Source organism: Aquarana catesbeiana, linkage group LG02 (assembly GCF_042186555.1).
Source record: "Aquarana catesbeiana isolate 2022-GZ linkage group LG02, ASM4218655v1, whole genome shotgun sequence".
In the NCBI taxonomy this organism is placed as follows: domain Eukaryota; kingdom Metazoa; phylum Chordata; class Amphibia; order Anura; family Ranidae; genus Aquarana; species Aquarana catesbeiana.
In genome coordinates, this window is record NC_133325.1 from 503418422 (window position 1) to 503432082 (window position 13661).

The window sequence follows — 13661 nt, forward strand, 5'->3', positions numbered from 1 at the left end:
GTCTTGCAGATAAAATGGATGGCTTCAATGACCACAACTTCCTCCCCCTGTTCATAGACAAATACAGGGAGCAGCCCTGTCTGTGGCAGGTGAAACACCCACATTATAATCATAAACAAAAGAGGCAGACAGCGCTGGAGAAACTGCTGGAGTTAGTGACGTCGGTGGTCCCCACAGCAACCATCCCCTATTTAAAAGCCAAAATTGGTGGCCTGAGGAGCACATATCATAGGGAGCGCAAGAAGGTCACGGATTCCCAGAGATCAGGAGCTGGAGCAGATGACATTTATGCCCCCAGACTGTGGTACTATGAGAGACCGCGATTTCTGTCAGACCAGACTGGAGTCAGGGAATCCCTCTCAACCCTTCCTTCCACTCTTCCTTCCACCCCAGCTGAGACTTCCGATGTCCAACCTGGGACTTCCAGCCAGGAAGACGTGGAAGAGCCCAGATGGAGTCAGGTATAGCATTCTTCTACAGATTTCTGGTCAATAAAGAAATGATGTTCACTAGATGTTATTATTGTTCATTAATTGCTGATTTAAGAAAGTGTTTTACATATCAATAGACAGTAGTTTTGAAAAATAATTGGGACAAGACTGAAAAATTCTGGGCTCACAATGATAGTCTTTTATATTTGTTAACATTCAATTTGCAACAATCATGAGGTGAAAATTGTGTGTGATTGATGAATAAAAAACTAAAACGATGTCCCTTTTTCATACACAGGAAGACCTCAGCCAGGAGGAGGCTGTGGAATGTGGCAGCCAGGAGGAGGCTGTGGAATGTGGCAGCCAGGAGGAGGTGGGACTAAGTGGCAGCCAGGAGAAGCCTGGGCCCAGTTGGAGCCTGACCGAATCGTAGGTTCCTCCCCTCCGCCTTCCATACAAAGGAAGGGGAGTCACGTTCAGGATTCAGCGCTCAGGCTCATTCAGGGGGCTTCTGCATCCCTCAGAGCCACCCCCACTCCTGAAGAGGCCCTTGCCTGCATGGCTGCCACCAAACTGCAGGCCATGCAGGAGGGTCAACGCAAGCTGTGTGAGGACCTTCTGTATAAAGTCCTAAAGTCCTAAGTAAGGGGGTGAGTGGCGAAATCACACCCAATACCCACCTGAGGGAGTTGGCCCATCCTCCTCCTCCTCCTGCCACATCTCCAACACCAGAGCCACAGCGTGGAAGGAAGTGTGGAAGGAAGACCAGAGAGTGATGACCCTGAGTTCAGTCTGGTCTGGCCAAAGATGCAGTCTCTTGTATGACCACAGCCTGGGGACACAGATGTCATCTGCTGCTTTCCGGATCTCTGGGACTTCTGGACCAGACTGCACTCCCTTAGATATGGAATCCTCAGGCCACCAATTTTGGCTGGAAATAATTGATGTGTGCCCTGGGGGTCAAAGGCTTCGCCAATTTCTGCTGTTTCTCCAGCGTTGCCTCCCTCTTTGTTTGGTTGTGAGCCCTTAATAAAGGAATTTTTTGTTTCAATTATACTCGCCTATGTGTGTTTTCCTTCAAGAAGGACAGTTTGTTTGTGAGGAGGCAGGTACATTTCTAATATACAATGTGAAATTAACAAGGGACACCAACACCAAGCAACCTCCTTGAGATTAAATAATACAAGATAATAATGGTGTTGTGGTAACTTGACACACAAAACACACACAAAAATATCCGGGAGTAAAACACAAAAAAACACAAAATAAAAACAGCCTTGAAAAAAATACAAACCCCAAAAAAAATAAAAACAGCCTTGAAAAAAATACAAAACAAAAATAAAACAACAAAATAGAAATTTGGTCAGATGTGACAAATCAAAATATATTGAAGGAATCCCGCTAAATAATAAAGAAAGAAGTTTGTGAGAAGTCTGTGTGAATATGAGCAGCAAAACTACTTCATTCTTTTCACATTATAAAGAAGAAGAGAGTGCGCTGTATTAAACAATTTAAAACATTGCAGCGTGACGAAAGTGCTATATCCATTCCGAATGCTAATTTTACCAGACCGAGCTGTTCTGTCTCGGAATTTCTTCTGAGCATGTGTGGCACTTTGTGCGTCGGAACTGGCCACACACAGTCGGAATTGACGCGATAGGATTTTGTTGTCGGAAAATTTTATAGCCTGCTCTCAAACTTTGTGTGTCGGAAAATCCGATGGAAAAAGTCAGATGGAGCCCACACACGGTCGGAATGTCCGACAACACGCTCCGATCGCACATTTTCCGTCGGAAAATCCGACCGTGTGTACCGGGCATAACACTGATTGAATGCTATACTCATGAAACCATACTGGGCCCATTCAATTGAGCTAGCTGAAGACACAAGATTTCTACATCAAAGGCCAAAAATTATCAGTCCAACTAGGTCTATCATATAACACATGTATTGATTTTTGTTTGCCTTTAAATTATTTTGTGCCTACCTCATTCTGTAACTAGGGGATGATTTATGTACTGAGTCCCACGCTTCTTCTTCATGCTTTAGCCTCCTTTCATCCCATGTACTGTATTCTGCTGGATCTAAACACAATATGATTTTTTTGACCTATCTGATGTTCATCTGTTATGATCTGCACACGTTTTTGGATTAAAAATCCTTCTACGATCTGTAGGATATCATTTGGTTTAAGTCACTGGGGGGTTATTTACTAATGCTGGAGAGTGCAAAATCTGGTTCAACTTTGCAAAGAAATCAGCTTCCAGGTTTTATTGCCAAAGCTTAATTGAACAAGCTGAAGTTAAAAACTGATTGGCTACCATGCCACAGCTGCAGCAGATTCTGAGTGCACTAGTTTTAGTAAATCAACCCCACTGTCTCATAATTCTACTGTGTCAGAAACCATGAATCAGACCAAGACAGAAGTACAGTAAATCACACTTGTTTAATAATAATAAAAGGGTAAACAGAGTAAGCATAGTCAATACATAGCCAGGGTTCAGTAACCAGATCGGGTAGTCAGCCAATGCCAATGTCAGAGAGTCAGAGATCAACATAGTAGTACAGCAATTGGGATCAGGAGCCAGAAGGGACATCAGTCGAACAAGTCTTCAACAGGAACGCAAAAGAAAGTCTCAGAGATGTGACCAAAGGCGAAGGCAGAGATGAAGTGAGCTGGACGGCTTTAAGTAGGCAGGACTGACGAGCAGATCATCAACAGCTGAGTCACTGTGGAGAGAAAGGAGCTGGCAATTAGCTGACAGCTGAGCGTCCAGCTCGGAGAAGGAGGAAGTAGGCAACTTATTGAAGTAGAAGTAGGCAACTTATTGAGTGGAATACAATGCAACATTTTTCGAGAACCACCATAAGGATAACTGTGTTGCCCTGGGAGTTGGGTAACTCCACAATGAAATCCATAGACAGGTGGGTCCAGGGCCTCTCTCCATAGGGTATGGGTTGTAGGAGGCCCACTGGAAGGTGTCGTGGAGTCTTACTCTGAGCACACACGGAACAGGCAGCTAAGAAGGCGGTTACATCAGCACGTAGACTAGGCCACCAGAATTGTTGGGAAATGGCCCAAAAAAGTTAATTCTTCCCAGGGTGGCCAGCAGCCTTGGGAGAATGGTAAGTCTGGAGCACGGCAGTACGGAGACTCTCAGGAACAAAGCAGCGGTCACAAGGCTTCTCAGGAGGAGCATCGACCTGAGCAGCAAAAATGTTGTCACCCAAAGGAGAAGTAAGACTGGTGCGAACCGTAGCCAGAATACTATCAGGAGGAATCATAGGAACGGGAACCAACTCCATCTTGGAAGTGGAGGAAAATTGTTGCGACAAGGCGTCAGCCCTCACATTTTTAGTACCGGGTAAGAATGAGACAATGTAATTAAAACCTGACAAGAAAAGAGCCCATCGTGCCCTTCTGGGAGAAAGGCGCTTAGCCTCAGGCAAGAATGTGAGATTCTTATGGTCAGTAAGAATGAGAACCGGCACGGTGGTACCTTCAAGGAGATGTCGCCATTCTTTCAGGGTTAAAATGATCGCCAACAGCTCTCTGTCACCAATCTCGTAATTGTACTCTGCCGGTGACAATTTCTGCAAATTAGCCACACGGATGCATAGCGCACTCAGAGTTAGGACATTGAGACAGAAGGGCGCCAACTCCAGTCTTGGAAGCCTCAACTTCTAGGATAAAAGACAATGTAGGATCAGGGTGTGCCAAAACAGGAGCAGAAACAAAGGCAACCTTGAGACTCTCAAAGGCCTTAATGGACTCCGGAGACCAACTCTGTGGTTTGCCGTCTTTTCTGGTCATATCAGTCAGGGGCTTGACCAGAGACGAGAAGTTACGAATAAATGTCCGATAATAGTTGGCAAAGCCAAGAAAACGCTGCTGAGGACGTAAACCCACGGGTCGAGGCCACTGTAGTACCGCTGAAAGTTTCCCTGGGTCCAGCAGTGGAAATGACAGCCCAGGAATTTCACCTGTTCACAATGGAATTCTCACTTTTCCAATTTACAATAGAGATTGTTCTCTCGTAGTCTCTGAAGCACACGACAGACATCTGTGTGGTGGTTCTCCAGGGACTTGGAAAATATGAGGATATCGTCGAGATAAACCACCACACATAACTGCAACAAATCTCGGAGGACATCGTTAATGAACTCCTGGAAAAATGCCGGAGCGTTACAAAGGCCAAAAGGCATTACGAGATACTCATAATGACCTGATCTGGTATTAAACGCAGTTTTCCACTCGTCGCCCTCCTTAATCCTGACGAGATTGTATGCCCCTCTCAAATCAAGCTGCATGAAAACTGTTGCTCCCTTGAGGTGTTCAAATAACTCCGTAATCAACTGAATCGGATAGGCATTCTTAATCGTGAAACGATTGAGACCCCTATAATCAATACAAGGTCTCAGTTCACCGCTCTTCTTCTTCACAAAAAAGAAGCCAGCACTAGCAGGAGACCAGGATTTGCGGATGTAACCACGAGAAAGTGCGTCTGCAACATACTCCTCCATAGCCTTATCCTCCAAGGCCGACAAAGGGTAAGCCCGGCCATGAGGGGGTATGGCACCAGGTTGAAGGTCAATTGTGCAATAATACGACCGGTCTGGAGGCAAAGTACCAGCTTGACCTTTATCAAAGACATCGCTAAAATCGCGGTACTCCTCCGGCAGGGAGGAGAGTGAAGAGGTGCTCAGGACCTTGGCTACCTTCTGGAAGTATCTCTCACTGCACTGTGGCGACCAGGACAGAACCTCATTACGGAGCCAATCAAAAGAAGAGTTGTGCCTCTGCAATCAAGGATAACCAATAACCAGTGGAAACTTAGGTGAGGAAATAACTTGGAATTGGATTATCTCATGGTGAAGGGCCCCTACGGCCATGGACAATGGAACAGTCTCATGAGTCACATGGGCAGGCTGTAGAGGTCTCCCGTCAAGAGCCTCAATGGCAAGTGGAGTGTCACGCAGCTGCAGTGGAATCGAGTGCTTCGATACAAAGGCAGCATAAATGAACAGGCCTGCAGCCCCAGAGTTGATTAGAGCCTGTATCTCGACAGATGACTCAACCCAAGACAGGGTAACCGAAACCAGGGGCTAATCTTTCTGGGAAACTGGAGACCAAACAACGCCACCTAAGGTCTGTCCGTGACAGGACCCCAAGGTTCGGGCGTTCCCTGGACGGGTAGGACAAGACTTCAAAAAGTGACCAGCCTGGCCACAATAAAGGCACAATCTCTCCCTCCTCCTAAGGGCTCTCTCATCCGCAGAGAGACACGTGAAGCCCAAGTGCATGGGTTCATCTTCACAGACCGACTCGGTACCAGGAGGCATGGGAGGTGGGGGAGGCAAGGGTGGGACTGCAAAGCTCGGAGACAAATGTACACGAGGCTTGCGCCAGCGCTCCTTAAGTCTTTCTCTGAGTCTGGAGTCAATGAGGATGGCAAATGTGATCAACATCTCCAGCTCAGTGGGTATATCTCGGGCTGCTATCTCATCCTTGATGTTATACGAGAGACCATAAGAAAAGGCAGCCACGAGGGCCTCATTGTTCCAAGTAACCTCTGCTGCCAGAGTATGGAATTCAATGGCGCAATCGGCAACAGTACTCTGTTTGATGGATATGAGGCTCTTGGCAGCAGAAGCGGAGCATGTGGGAACCTCAAATACCCTTTTGAAGGAAGCCACAAATTCTGGGTAACTCAGGACCACGGGTTTTTGCATCTCCCATAGAGGGTTTGCCCAGGCCAAGGCTCTCTCAGAAAGCAAAGATATCTAGAAACCCACTTTGGTTCTATCTGTGGGAAACGCCTGGGGCAGCATTTCAAAGTATATCTCAACCTGGTTGAGAAACCCTGTGCATTGAACTGGATCGCCCCCAAATCACTGGGGAAGTGGAGCGGAACCAGACATGCCTCTTATAGAGGTAATACACGAGGCGGGTGCCTGCACAGAGACTGGAGCAGCAGCAGGGACGGCCTGCAACACAGGTTGTACCGGAGCAGCCATAGTGGAAGATTCCAGGTTAGCTGTGCGACTTAGGAGCGTTTGTAACGCCAAGGCAAACTGATCCATGTGGTGATCCTGGTCATCCAATCTGGAAAAAATACTACTGTCAGAAACCATGAATCAGACCGAGACAGAAGTACAGTAAATCACACTTGTTTAATAATAATAAAAGGGTAAACAGAGTAAGCGTAGTCAATACATAGCCAGAGTTCAGTAACCAGATCGGGTAGTCAGCCAATGCCAATGTCAGAGATCCAGAGATTAACGTAGTAGTACAGCAAGCAGGATCAGGTCAGCGTCAGCCAAGCAAGTCTTCAACAGGAACGCAGGAGAAAGTCTCAGAGATGTGACCAAAGGCGAAGGTAGAGATAAAGTGAGTTGGACGGCTTTAAGTAGGCAGGACTGACGAGCAGATCATCAACAGCTGAGTCACTGTGGAGAGAAAGGAGCTGGCAATTAGCCGACAGCTGAGCGGCCAGCTCAGAGAAGGAAGGGCTGAGCCCAGCCCCGACAGACTGTAAGTTACGGCTATCTTGCCACAACTGGATCAGTTATAAAGATTATACATGCAGTGCTTAGTTTGGAGAGGCAGAACAAGGTCAATTTGCCTGTTACCCTTACTACATTTTTTCAAATGTTTGATTATTTGATCATTTTCCAAACAATTAATATTTTATCTCCCATATATATATATATATTTGAATGAAGCAAAAATCGGAGGAGGAGGAGGAAAATTCCAAGGGACTACTCCAATTGCATCCCACCTCTCCACCCCAAAACTGTTAGGACTATACTGGTACCTCATACAATGATACAATTTAAGATCAAATTTCAAATTTATTTAGAAAACATCCAGATTTAAAACATCTATATATAAGCAATATAGATTTCACATATAACAATAATTTGACAGTACAAAAGTTACAGTGACATTAAAAAGTGCCAACAAAGGTAGTTGACAGCTGTTGCTTAGAATACTTGCAAACGTAACCTCAACAGTTTCGCGGATTGACCGCTTCTTCAAGAGGCGTCCAAGTAAATTCTCTAAGAATCAAATAACTACAATTACAAATATGGTAAAAAACATATGTGGTACAAACCATAAAGACAATAAAGATATTGACAAAACATAACCATTGGAGTGGTAATTCATTTGGAATAAGAAGACATAAACTCACCAACCAATGCCCAATGCGGGCTAAAACGGCACTGTGAGACTGTTAAAGAAAAATCCTGCCCACGGGTGTAATTTACCGGACCCTCTTGGGTACCAAAACAATGGTGGGTGTTCTTTGGCTATTATCAATACCTATCAGATATACTAGAGGTGGAGGGCTGTTCTGGTTTTCACTCCCTTTCCCCCTCTCCTTTCCTTTCCCTCCCTCCCAACCCCCTCCCCCTCCTTCCCTCCCCCCCCCTTCCTCCATCCCTTTTCCCTCCAGCTTTCCCCTCCCCCTCCCTTTCCCCTCCCCCTTCTCCCGTTTCCCCCCATCCCCTCCCAATTTTCCTTCCCCCCTCCTCCTCTCTCCCCCCCTTTCCCCCCTCCCCCCTCCTTCCTTTCCCCTTCCTCTCTTTTTTCCCTTCTTCCCGCCAGCCTGGTCACCACATCCTGTATTCTATCTGGGTGGTTTCTTTTAATGGCCCCATATTTCCATTATCTAATATGTTCCTCATTCCTTTTACATATTAGTGTGCCCTGCCGCAATAAGCCCCCCGTGCTTGCCCCCGGGGGAACGCCCTATTCAGGGCGTCTCACAGTGCCGTTTTAGCCCGCATTGGACATTGGTTGGTGAGTTTATGTCTTCTTATTCCAAATGAATTACCACTCCAATGGTTATGTTTTGTCAATATCTTTCTTGTCTTTATGGTTTGTACCACATATGTTTTTTACCATATTTGTAATTGTAGTTATTTGATTCTTAGAGAATTTACTTGGACGCCTCCTGAAGAAGCGGTCAATTCGCGAAACTGTTGAGGTTACGTTTGCAAGTATTCTAAGCAACAGCTGTCAACTACCTTTGTTGGCACTTTTTAATGTCACTGTAACTTTTGTACTGTCAAATTATTGTTATATGTGAAATCTATATTGCTTATATATAGATGTTTTAAATCTGGATGTTTTCTAAATAAATTTGAAATTTGATCTTAAATTGTATCATTGTATGAGGTACCGGTATAGTCCTAACAGTTCTGGGGTGGAGAGGTGGGACGCAATCGGAGTAGTCCCTTGGAATTTTTCTCCTCCTCCTCCGATTTTTGCTTCATTCAAATATTCATAAGGGATGAAGGTACCCAATCCTATTTACTAATTAACACTCTTGTGGCAATCACCTTACAAAAATATATATATATAGCACAATATATTCTAATCCTGGGATAACGTTGCACTATTCTCCTCCTCCACTCCCGCCCATAGTCCCACCCACAGCCCGCCCACAGATTATAAGAAGCTATGCTTCTGCTAACCTGAAGTCATTGGCTTGAAGAAGGAACCAATCAGCAATTCCGAAACGCGTCCCATTTTGATGACCTACTTCTGGATTGTGGTCCACGCTGGTTGTCGTCCCCTCCTGCTGACGTCATTTCCAGGATTCACAATCCACGCTGATTCTGACAGTGCAATTGCTCCACCAGTGCTTCCAGAGCTTGTGGCATCCATCTGCTGGTCACCCTGTGATCTTCTGCTGCTGCATATCGACACCCCTGGAAACCTATAACACACTGGGACCTTCCTGATTCCGGATCACCTGCCTTAAAAAACATGTGAAATGCTCCCTTCATTCTTATATCCTGTAAGTGTTTTTAATCCTTTTTGGGGATATTAAAAGTTTTTAATTCTGCACTTAGAGGCGCCTTTTCTTCTGTTTGTCTTTTACTAGATATTGGTCCCCTCTTTGAGTGCTGCCCTAATGCCCCGTACACACGGTCGGACATTGATCGACATTCCGACAACAAAATCCTAGGATTTTTTCAGACGGATGTTGGCTCAAACTTGTTTTGTGTACACACGGTCGCACAAAGTTGTCGGAATTTCCGATCGCCAAGAACGACGAGACTAGAAAAGGCCATTTCAGAACCAAGCGCGGCATCCTTTGGGCTTCTTTTGCTAATCTCGTGTTAGTAAAAGTTTGGTGAGAGATGATTCATGCTTTTTCAGACTCGTGGCTTTCAGAACGTATTCTGTGGTTCAGTTTGTGCTTGTGGGTTTGTATCTGCTCTTCAGTGCGTGCAAGCAAGCTAAGCGTGACTCAGTCATTGTGTTCTTGTTCGTTCGTTACTGTTTTTCAGGTCGCCCTTCACAGGCCTTGCTGTTCTTCAGTGCGTTCTGTTACTTCGTTCTGAGCAGCCGACCGTTTTCTAGCCATGTTGCGTATACGTACTCCTCGTAGAGTTCGTGCTGTGCGGGGGCTTGGTGTTGGGGTCCTGACCTTAACACAAGTCCAGTCCATGAACAGGGTGGGGAGGAGTTCATGGACCAAGAATTGGTTGCTTCAGCGTGACCAGTTCTGTCATATGCCTTTGCTCCGTGAGATCCGTGAGAATAATTCTGATGATTTCAGGAACTTTCTCCGGATGACGGACCCCGTATTTCACCATTTGTTGGCTTTGCTGACCCCCTATATTAGCAGGCAGGATACCTGCATGAGGCAAGCCATCACTCCGGAGCAGAGGCTCGTCGCTACCCGGCGGTACTTGGCGACCGGGAGAAGCCTGCAGGACCTCAAGTTCTCGACAGGCATCTCCCCCCAGGCTCTGGGTATCATTATCCCAGAGACCTGTTCTGCCATCATCCAGGTCCTGTAGAAGGAGTATATTAAGGTAAGATTTTAATCCTTTAAAATCACATTTTATTGTATATAATGTTTGCTAATATATTGTATTTCTTTCCTCATTCCCTAATTACCATGATTGGAATATGCTATGAATGTCCCCTTTGTTCTCATGCATGCTGGAATTTTATGTTTTTTTTTTTTGTCCTTCATATATATTTGCCTTCACTTACCTCCCCAGCATGGTCTCCGGGCCCTATATTCACCTCATGTAATCACTTAACAATGTATTTTATCAGCTCCATAGTAGTGCTTTACCCCAAACAACCCCAAAAATTTTTAGAAATGTGATTTGTGCATTAAATTCAGGCAGAGTGCCAGAGGCTTTTTTTTGTGGTGTCACCAAATCATTTTTAACCCTCCCTCCCCCGAACTGCTAAGTCAGCTGATACCAATTCTCTATCTATCCTCAATCATCTATCTGCTGACTTTGCCAAACCCATACACACTATACCCATCTCTTTTGTGGTCAGATTTATTGATGAATTCCCCAAAGCATGTAGTGCAAGGGCCTGCCGGTATACTTTCAAATGGTACTGTTTAAAACTTTTGTATCCTATTATTATCTTGATAGGTAATAGCAGAATGTCCAAATGTGCTCAAATGTGTACAGTGTGTATTTATATCTTTGCATTATGACACTTCTTACCTGTCCAGTGGGCTGCCCATAGTGTAACTAAGGAGGGGCTGGCCAAAGTAATACCCATTATTTAGGCATTCATCTCTCAATGAAGTGGAGAGGGTTACCTGTCCAAGATTCCCCCCCCCTATAATGTTATAAATGGCCCATGAGAGGAGGGGGAGGGGGAATTTGATAGGTGTACCTTATACTTTGGTGTTGTAAAATTCCCCTTAATAAATGTTATCTGGATGTTGGCCAAGAATGTTTGTGTCTAATCTGCTTTCCATGTTTATGTGCAAAAATACTAATTTATTTTTGTTTTCCTCAACAGTTTCCTTCCACGCCACAGGAATGGCAGACTGTGGCCTCCCACTTTGCCCAGCGGTGGGACTTTCCTAACTGCGGAGGGGCAATGGATGGGAAACACGTCCACATCGTCCCACCACCCAACTCGGGGTCATACTATTATAATTACAAGGGGTTTAATAGTATTGTGATGTTGGCAGTGGTGTCGGCTAATTACGAGTTCCTGTATATGGATGTGGGGAAGAAAGGCCGGATGTCCGATGGTGGAGTCATCGCCCAGACGGAGTTTTACAGGCATCTCCAGAATGGCAGCTTGGACTTGCCACCTCCAGAAGAGAATGTGGAAGGACTCCCACTCATCTTCGTTGCGGATGAAGCATTTGCGCTGGGGAACCATCTTATGCGGCCATTCCCGATGAGGACCCTCACCCCGGACCAGAGGGTTTTTAATTACTGGCTGGCCAGAGCCAGAAGAGTGGTGGAAAACACATTTGGAATCATGGCCAGCCGGTTCCACCTATTTCTTACACCCATCCATATGGCGGAGTATAAACTGAATCATATAATCCTGGTGTGCTGTGTTCTACATAACTTTTTACGGCAACATTCTGCCAACTATGCTGGCTCAGTTGGGCCTGAGGCCGGAATTATAAATGAAACAACCCTGACGGCGCTTGAAAGTGGCCGTCCTGGCTTGCCCTCCCTGAGTGCCCGTGATGTCCGGCTAAGATACCTTGAGTTCTTTGCGGGTAGGGGGGCCATCAATATGCCAGACAATTTGTGAAACCTTGATCAAATAAAAAAAATTAAGCAAATCGAAATGTGGTGAGTCCAGAAAATGGCGTGATTGTGTAACCTTATACAAAGCACTATTGGGTGTTATTTACTAAAGGCAAAGACACTTTGCACTACAAATGCACTTGAAAATGCACTGAAACTGCACTTGGAGTGCAAAGTGGATTTGCCCTTAGGAAATAACACCCATTGTCATAGAAAGCAGCAATTACATCACCACAAAAGTGTTGTAGCGTTGAGACAATAATCCACACATTCTTGATTAACAAACTTTTTAATACCTGCACAATCACATGTGCATTTAGAAAAGGTTTTTAAAACAAACCAACATGTTTGTTGTATAACAATTTTTGGGGTAGCATTATCAAAAATATAAATGTCCATTTAGGATAAAACAGGCATGTTTAAAACCAACAAGAAAGACACAAATCTTGAACTTACAAAGTTCACATTAGGTAGAACTTGAAGGCAATATCAGACATGAGTATTTAGGAACTGTGTTTGATATTGCGTTCAGATGGGGTGAAGTCATCCCAGGAAAAGCCAAATTTGGAAGATGCACACCAATTTACGAATGTCAACATGTGCTAGCTGCCATCACGGGGGATCAAGGGACGTGTTTTGGGGGAGAAACCCCTTCCTCTCAGCTACTTTATTATTGAGGAAGGGGTTGCACCCCCAAAACGTGTCCATTGATCTCCTGTGATGGCAGATAGCACATATTGACACACTGTGTGCATCCTCCAAATTTGGCTTTTCTAAAAATCTCTAAAAAATTTGGAACATTGTAGCACACTAAAAAACAAAGTGATTTGGAGGAGTTTTAAACTCTACCCAAAACATCAATGATGTCATTATTTTTTTGAATAACATCATTGATGTTTTTCTTTAGGTTTTCCAATGCTAAATTACACCCCATGATCTCCCCGATCAGGATCTGTGCACTTTCTGATGTGAAAGGATCTGGATCCACAACATCACGATCACCTAAAAAGATAGAAACAAAACAAAAATAGGTATTAAAAATATGCCGGCATCCATCTCTTACCTGAGCCTGTGGTCGCAGGAGCACTTAACTTAGGAAGCACAAGAAGGTCACGGATTCCCAGAGATCAGGAGCTGCAGCAGATGAAGTTTATGTCCCCAGGCTGTGGTACTATGATAGACTGCGATTTCTGTCAGACCAGACTGAAGTCAGGGAATCCCTCTCTACTCTTCCTTCCACTCTTCCTTCCACCCCAGCTGAGGCTTCCGATGTCCAACCTGGGACTTCCAGCCAGGAAGAAGTGGAGGAGCCCAGATGGAGTCAGGTATAGCATTCTTCTACAGATTTCTGCTCAAGAAATAAATGATGTTTACTAGATGTCATTATTGATCACTAATTGCTGATTGCAAAAAGTTTTTTACATATCAATAGACAGTAGTGGGCACCCAAAATTGGTACAAGAATGAAAAATGCTGGGCTCAGAAGGATAGTCTGTTATATTTGTTAACATTCAATTTGCAACAGTCAGAAGGTGAAAATTGTGTGTGATTGATGAATAAAAAACTCAAACTATGTCCCCTTTTCATACACAGGAAGACCTCAGCCAGGAGGAGGCTGTGGAATGTGGCAGCCAGGAGGAGGCGGGGGTAAGTTGCAGCCAGGAGGAGGCGGGG